Raw genomic sequence first — 7,611 nt, forward strand, 5'->3', positions numbered from 1 at the left:
CTATGGCTCAAGTGCTAGAGTGCTAGCCTTGATCAAAAGAAGCTCAGAAACATCACCTAGACCCTGAGCTCAAGCCCCAGAACCACAGGGAGAAAGAGGGATGAACTGCAAAATTTCAGTATAATCCCACAAACTCAGGAGCTTTTTTCTGTCAGTCTTGGGGCTTGAACTCAGGATCTGAGTGCTGTCCCTGAGCCTTTTTGTGCTCAGGGCTACCGTTCTACCATTTGAGCCACAGCTCCACTTCCAGCTTTTTTTATTTTGGTAATTTATTGGATATAAGAGTTTCACAGACTTTCCTGCCCAAGCTGACTTTGAACTGTGATCCTCAGATGTCAGCCTCTTATGTAGTTAGGATTGTGTGAGTCACTGGTACTGGGCCTACAATTTGTTCTTTGCTCTTAGTTATCATTTGGATAGCTTGAGTGCCAGTATGCAGAATGAAGATGAAAATGAACATCTCATGCTTCAAGGTGCTGCTTTGTTTTCCAATGTCCTGCCCTACACATTTGTGACATAACCTTGTCTGAAAAACTCCAGCAGGAACATGCATGGATGATGATGGTCATCCTGAGCATTGCGTTTAATTCGTTAAGGAGAGCTGTTGTAAGCACTGCCTCACACTGTCAAGATGAGAGCTAGAGAACTCTGTCGCACACATGCTGACAGAGTCCATGAACACTGTGTATGCGCACTGGTCTCTGTGCTTTCCATGCATTCACTCATTTCCTCCTGCCAGCATGCCTACAAGACGAGTGACATTCTATTTTTAACCCATTTACATGTGAGGAAACTAAGTCTTAGAGAACTTCAGTAAGTTCTTTAGATATCACTCAGCCAGCATGTGGTAAAGGACATATCTCCATGGTGCTGCTTTAACCAATGATGCTTTCCTCCTTTCCTCCTCCTCCTCCTCCTCCTCCTCCTCCTCCTCCTCCTCCTCCTCCTCCTCCTCCTCCTCCTCCTCCTCCTCCTCCTCCTCCTTCTCCTCCTCCTCCTCTCCTCCTCCTCCTCCTCCTCCTCCTGTTCCTCCTTCTCTTCTTCCTCCTCTTCCTTCTCTTTCTCCTCTTCTTCTTCATCTTTCTATTCTTTCTCCTCCTCTTCTTCCTCCTCTTCCTTCTCTTCTTCATCTTTCTATTCTTTCTCCCCTTCTTCTTTCTCCTCTCCCTTCACTTCTTCCTCCTCTTCCTCTTTTTCCTCCTCCCGCTTCTCTCTCTTTCTCTCTCTCTGTCGCACGTGCGCGCGCGTGCATACTTCTTCATAATCGTCACAACCAGTGCTGCTGTAGTGTCAATAGATCTGGAAGAACCATAGCATGGCCCTTGAGCCCAATGAAGCTTCTGTCCAGCCTGATGGATGAAAACCTGTGGCCCCCTAGGCTGCTCACTCCATATGAGCAGAATAACCCATAAACATAGGGAGCACACAGCAATGTTTTGAGCTCACTTGTATTCTTACTATCCTGTTACATCAGGCATTGCTATGAACAGATATGACAGTGGACAGTGGAACCTTTAAGAGGCAAGGCCTAGTGGGAAGTCACTACTGTTCCCTCCTATGTTTCTTTTGGGCTTCCTGTCTGGACATGTGACTATACCCTCTTATGTGGGCTCCTACCGTGATGCTACTTGCTGTGAAGTCAACAGTCAAAAGAGCCATCCATATACAAAACCTAGGGGACTGTCCATTCTTGAACTCTCAACCACCCAAACTATGAGCTAAATAAACCTCTTCTCTTTGTAAAGCATCCAGCCTTAGATATTTCCTTATAGCAACAGTAAACAAACTAATATGAGAGGACACAGAGGAAAGAGTCTTCATTCAAGTCCCAAATATCATCTCAACTGCTTTCAATCACCAGCCTAGTGTTGTGTAGTGTAGCCCCCACAAGCTCCACTTCTGCCTCTTTGCAATAACAAGTCATCTTTGTCCCTGGACAGCCATTTGATATTCAAAAAGAAGCCTCCTGAATGCGGGAGTTTTGGTGGAACACAATAACAAAATGAACTCCACGATATGGAAACAAGAAGTTTTCATTGTTGTTGTTTTCAATATACTGTGTGATATTATTTCATTTTTCTTTCCTATGGTTTATCCCCTTTTGTCACTGTATTTGATTTTGATACCCTGCGTATTTTATATATTTTTATCTTAATTAGAGAAGAGAAAGGGAACATCAAAATGGTGAGACAAAGGACAAAGGGCGAACCAATGGAACAGAAATACTCACAAGACAGTATGTTGGAAGTGAACTGTACAACTTCTGGGGGAGGGATTCGGGGAGAAGGAAAGTGAGAGAAAAATGAGAGGAGGGGTAAAAGTGTGACAAGAAATATACTCACTACCCTATGGATATAACTGTAACCCCTCTGTACATCACCTTGACAATAAAATTAAATTTTAAGAAAGAAATAATAATAACTAATCATTGCTGAGGCACATTACCAGTCTATTCTATCATTCATCCTTCCCAACATCTCCATGAGGAAGATTCTAACAAAATTCTCCTTTTCACAAATGATGAAACTGAAGCCAGCAAAGTTTAATAATCTGCCTGTGGATCATAGCTGGTATTGAAAGAGCTGCAAGGGTTAAGTACTCCGATCTGGCTTCAAGTACCTTCTGAGGCCAGTAATAACAGTTTTAAGAAGGCATAGACCCAGGAACACCTGCCCACTAACACTTTAAAAAGTTAATGCTAGTTTCCCATCTGTAAACTGAAGAAACAAGTATGATATCTCCTCATGTTGCTGGAGCTCTAAAATTATTTCATGTCCCCTAATGTTAGGGGTCAGGGGACAGAGGGTCAGGGAAGGGTGGACCAGGAAACACCCCAGTGAATATTACTGTAATGTCACAGTGTGGTCACCAGATGACAGCATTGCCCCTCGCTGTGATCTAGCTCCCCGAACCCTACTTGCTCCTCGTGAAAGCAGCCAATTTCTTCTCCTAGAGGCTTGGTGCTAGCGAGAGTACCCAAAATGCACATGGTATAGTTCCTGCAGCAAATGAATACAATCTTGCATCTTTCTCTTGATTATTTTAAAATATTTTATGATTTTAGTACATTCTGTGGGGGGTGGGGCCTTTGACAGCCCACTCATGCTGAGCTCCCCTCTCATCTCCTGAGAGGTGTGGGAGCAGGACTGCCCTACCCATCTCCCAGCAGGGGAGGGGAAGGAGCACTTGGCTGCTCAAGGCCTCTGGAGGCCCCAGCCTGGCTTTGCTGTTGAGGCTAGTCAAGGATTTGTAAACAAACAGTGCACTTACACCTTTCCAGCTTCTCAGCTTTATTCCAGAAAAACTGTAAAAAACACTTTTTCCTCAAGCTAAATTCTCAAATATGCTTTTAAAAGAAGTCAAAAACTTCTAGAGAACTTTTCTGAACAGGGAGATGCAATCATCTCATTTACTTATGTAGACCCTGGGAACACACAGGTAGCTAGGGACACAGAGTCCCAACAGTATGGGGCCCACCTGCTTCTAGAGACAGTGAACAAGGCCATCCATGCAGAGACACCCAGAGGAGATCAGACACCAGATTGATGCTGCATAAAAAAAAATCCCACTGAGAATGTCAGAACCAAAATGCAGGATTTACGTAATTAGAAGGGAAATAAAATTGTAGACACTTTCTCACAGCAAAATATTAATCAGCAATGCACCAAAGGTAAAGAAATTGCCTATAGTGACACAGGAATATTATTAAATGGGAGAGACATTTTTACTCCATCTATAAAGAGCCCGGAAAGCTCTAGGTCCTTAGGAATAGGAATATAAATCTATAATGTAGATATAATTCACAGGGAAGCTATTTTATAAAGGAATGGGCATGTTGGAGGTATGGCTCAGGTAGCAGGACACTTATCAATGAGTAAAAAATGTTAGATACTGAGTTCAAGTTCCAATGTTGAGGAAACATACAAACAAAGTATCAAGCTACCCTTCACAGGATTGAGAAAGGTCAAAATGGAGCTAGATCTGACATTTCCATGGTATCCATACACCTCTTTCATTCTCTCCTTGACTGGACTTGACCTACCGAATGTTTATCACAATCCTAGCACTCCTGTGTTTATTATTATCATTTCCTCTTCTCTCATTTTTGGAGAACATACATGCTCAAAAAACCATTGCAAATCAATGTCTCATGTTTCAGAAAACAGAAATCTTAGCAACTACAACCAAAGACTGTCCATCGCACCTACAAAGTCAGAAGTTGACACAGATGAAATAATCCAAGAGAGCCTGCTTGCAACTTCGATAGGCCCTGTCTGGTGTATACTGTAATGTTCCATTGAAGCTCATAAGCAAGGACTCATTAATGAAGAATTTATGTTAATTCCACTTAGATAGAGCTGTCATTCATTCACCAAATTTGCATTCATTGTCCACCTCATGCCAGGCACTGAGATCTGAGGATTCTGGTTCAAAGCCAGCCTGGGCAGATAAATCCATCAGACTCATATCTCTAATTAACTACCAGAAAGCCAGAAGTGGAGGTATGGCTCAAGTGGTAGAGTTCCAGCCTACAGGTCTCAGGCATGTTGAGACTTAGTTTGAGCCCCACTACCAATGATGGTTCTAGGGTAGAGGATGACCTTGAAAATAAAACCTGGTGGGAGGTGCAGCATCCAATCCTTTCTGGACCTTGAAGGCACCATCCCTGCCACTTCTGCTCACCTGTTTCAGCACCTTTTTACACCTTGGGAGCCACCACTAACCAGGTTTGCACACTGACTCTCCCCTACCCACACCAACCCCAGCTAGGAATCCTTAGATCCATAGGCAGGGCTTTTCCTAAGGGAGAGCTGTGACCAGTCCCCAAATGTGGCATGCCACTAGCTGAGTTCATTGACACTTGTTTTGTACTAAGTACTGTTGAGGTACTGGAGAATTAATAGAGAGTGATGTGTCACCTATGTCATAATTCCTACAACAATATTCCTGTTGAGAAGTAGATAGTGTATCTGTGAAGTAATCCATGTTCAGTTCCAAGACAAACATTACAAATGTATCTCTAGTTTCTTAAACTCTTGTTCTATAGGTAGATATAGTCTATAGAATAAATACACACACTGAATTACAATGATCTTATATGCTGGGTGATAACCAGCACTTATTTGCTTAAAGTCATTTCAAAGACTGATCATGCCTAATCTTTAAAATTTAATTCATTGACATAGAAACTAACTATAGACTTTAATCTGTGATTAAGCCTGTCCCCTTTATGTGGGTACCTCATGAAAGAATTAAAGAATTAGGTCTTTGTGCATATGTTCCCATATTCCTTCTTTCCACAAGAGGTCACAGTCTATCTGGAGAGAACTGATGAAAATGTATGTTGGAGACAACTGGGTTCTGACTGGCAGAACATTGAAGAAAATAGACTGCATGAAGAAAATAGACTGTGCCTGAGAAAGAAGGCTGTAAGCAAAGTCTGAGGAAAGGGGCCCTAGCAGAGTATTGTGATGATTAATTTCATGTGTCAGCATGGTGAGACTTATAGCATCCAGATGCATGGCTGACCAGCAGTCTAGCTGCTTCAATGAAAGTTATGATTAGCATCTACAGTTAACTGGCCTTAAACAGATTATTTGATAATGTGGTTGCACCACACCCAACCAGATGGAGACCCAATTAAAGCAAGTCAACCCAAAAAATACCAGAAATTCTGCATGACTTCCAGCCTCTCCTATAGTTTTAGGCTTGACAAATCCATAATCATATCAGACAATCCATATAGATAATCTCTCTTCCTCTTCTCCTTATCTTCTTCTCTCTTCCCTTCTCTACCCTTCCCTTTCTCCCCCTTTCCTCACTCCTTCCTCCTCCTCCTTCTCTTCCTCCTCTTCATTTTCTTCAGTGTCTCTCTCCTTGTATGTCTCTGTCTCTTTCTCTCTCTCCCTTTCCCTTTTTCATTGGTTCCATTTCTTCTCTGCAAGATATTAAGTGGCTGGGAATATGGCCTAGTGGCAAGAGTGCTTGCCTCATATACATGAAGCCCTGGGTTCAATTCCCCAGCATCACATATACAGAAAACGGCCAGTAGTGGCGCTGTGGCTCAAGTGGCAGAGTGCTAGCCTTGAGCAAAAAGAAGCCAGGGACAGTGCTTAGGCCCTGAGTCCAAGGCCCAGGACTGGAAAAAACAAACAAACAAACAAAAGATATTAACCAGTACAGAATTCATTCGGTAAAACACATAGGAAGTGATTAGTTAAGTGACTAAGACTAATAGATTAGGGGGAGGAGTGTGGAATTTGCTGGATTGTTTGAGCAGGGAACAATCAGCCCACCATTGTGAGGTTCTTTTCTCAGAGTGCTGTCCTAGGAAAATATCTGGGCTCTTGGGTGGCTCACAATGGCAGTAAATGGGGGGCTGGGTGGTCTGAGGTCTTGAGTTGAAAACCCAGTCTCTTCGAATATACATAAAAGTATACATACCAAAATATGGTAGAGTCCAGGGGGATCTTAAATGACATAATTCCTTAGAAAGTTTAACTCATAGTCCTACTAAATTAACACCAGGAAATGGGCACTGGGAAAAAGGTGGCAGGGGCCAAGGGAAGGATAGACAAATGAAGAGAAGTGGGGAGATACAGCCAAGAATTCAACGCACATCCTACAAAATTAAGAAGAGTAAGGAAATGGGGGGCGGGCGTTGGGAGGATAGGGGAGTGTTGAAGGGGGTGACAATGATCAAGATGCATTGTATTCACACAATGCTTTGTTGAATGCCAACTCCTTTGTACAACTACTTAAAGATAATAAAAATAGGGGCTGGAGATACAGCTTAGTGGCAAGAGTGCTTGCCTCAAACACATGAAGCCCTGGGTTCGATTCCTCAGCACCACATATATAGAAAACGGCCAGAAGTGGCGCTGTGGCTCAAGTAGCAGAGTGCTAGCCTTGAGCAAAAGGAAGCCGGGGACAGTGCTCAGGCCCTGAGTTCAAGGCCCAGGACTGGCCAAAGGAAAAAAAAGAATAAAAATATTTTTTAAATAAAACCTGTATCTCTAAAGGCAGCAGTTACATTTTCATCTATATCAAGATAAACTCAAGATTACACTCCATACTGCAGAGAGTCACTAAAATCAAGTCACTGGCATCAGTCATACCAGGCAAAGGCAATGAGGCAGGGGCTGGGAATGTGGCTTAGTGGTAAAGTGCTTGTCTCCCATGCATGAAGCCCTGGGTTCAATTCGTCAGCACCATATAAACAGAAAAAGCCAGAAGTGGTGCTGTGGCTCAAGAGATAGACTGCTAGCCTTGAGCAAAACGAAGCCAGGCACAGTGCTCAGGCCCTGAGTTCAAGGCCCAGGACTGGCAAAATGATAAATAAATATAAAGCAATGAGGCTGCTGTAGTCAGGGCACCTGTCCTTTGACCTGTCCCAGGGGTGAGAATTTGGCCATGGTGTGGGGACAGTTGGAAATTCTGAAGTGCTTTTGTGTGTGTGGATAATCCGGCATGAGCTCAAGAAGAGTTTGTGCTACGGTCCAATAAAACGTAGTACTCCTGGGGAACTGTTACTAAACCCAAATCAATGGAAGCATTTGGAGGGAAATAGCTGCTGTGGGTAGATTGTGAGCTTAAGTACTGTTTTTTATA

This window comes from Perognathus longimembris, chromosome 15 (genome assembly GCF_023159225.1).
Source record: "Perognathus longimembris pacificus isolate PPM17 chromosome 15, ASM2315922v1, whole genome shotgun sequence".
NCBI lineage: Eukaryota > Metazoa > Chordata > Mammalia > Rodentia > Heteromyidae > Perognathus > Perognathus longimembris.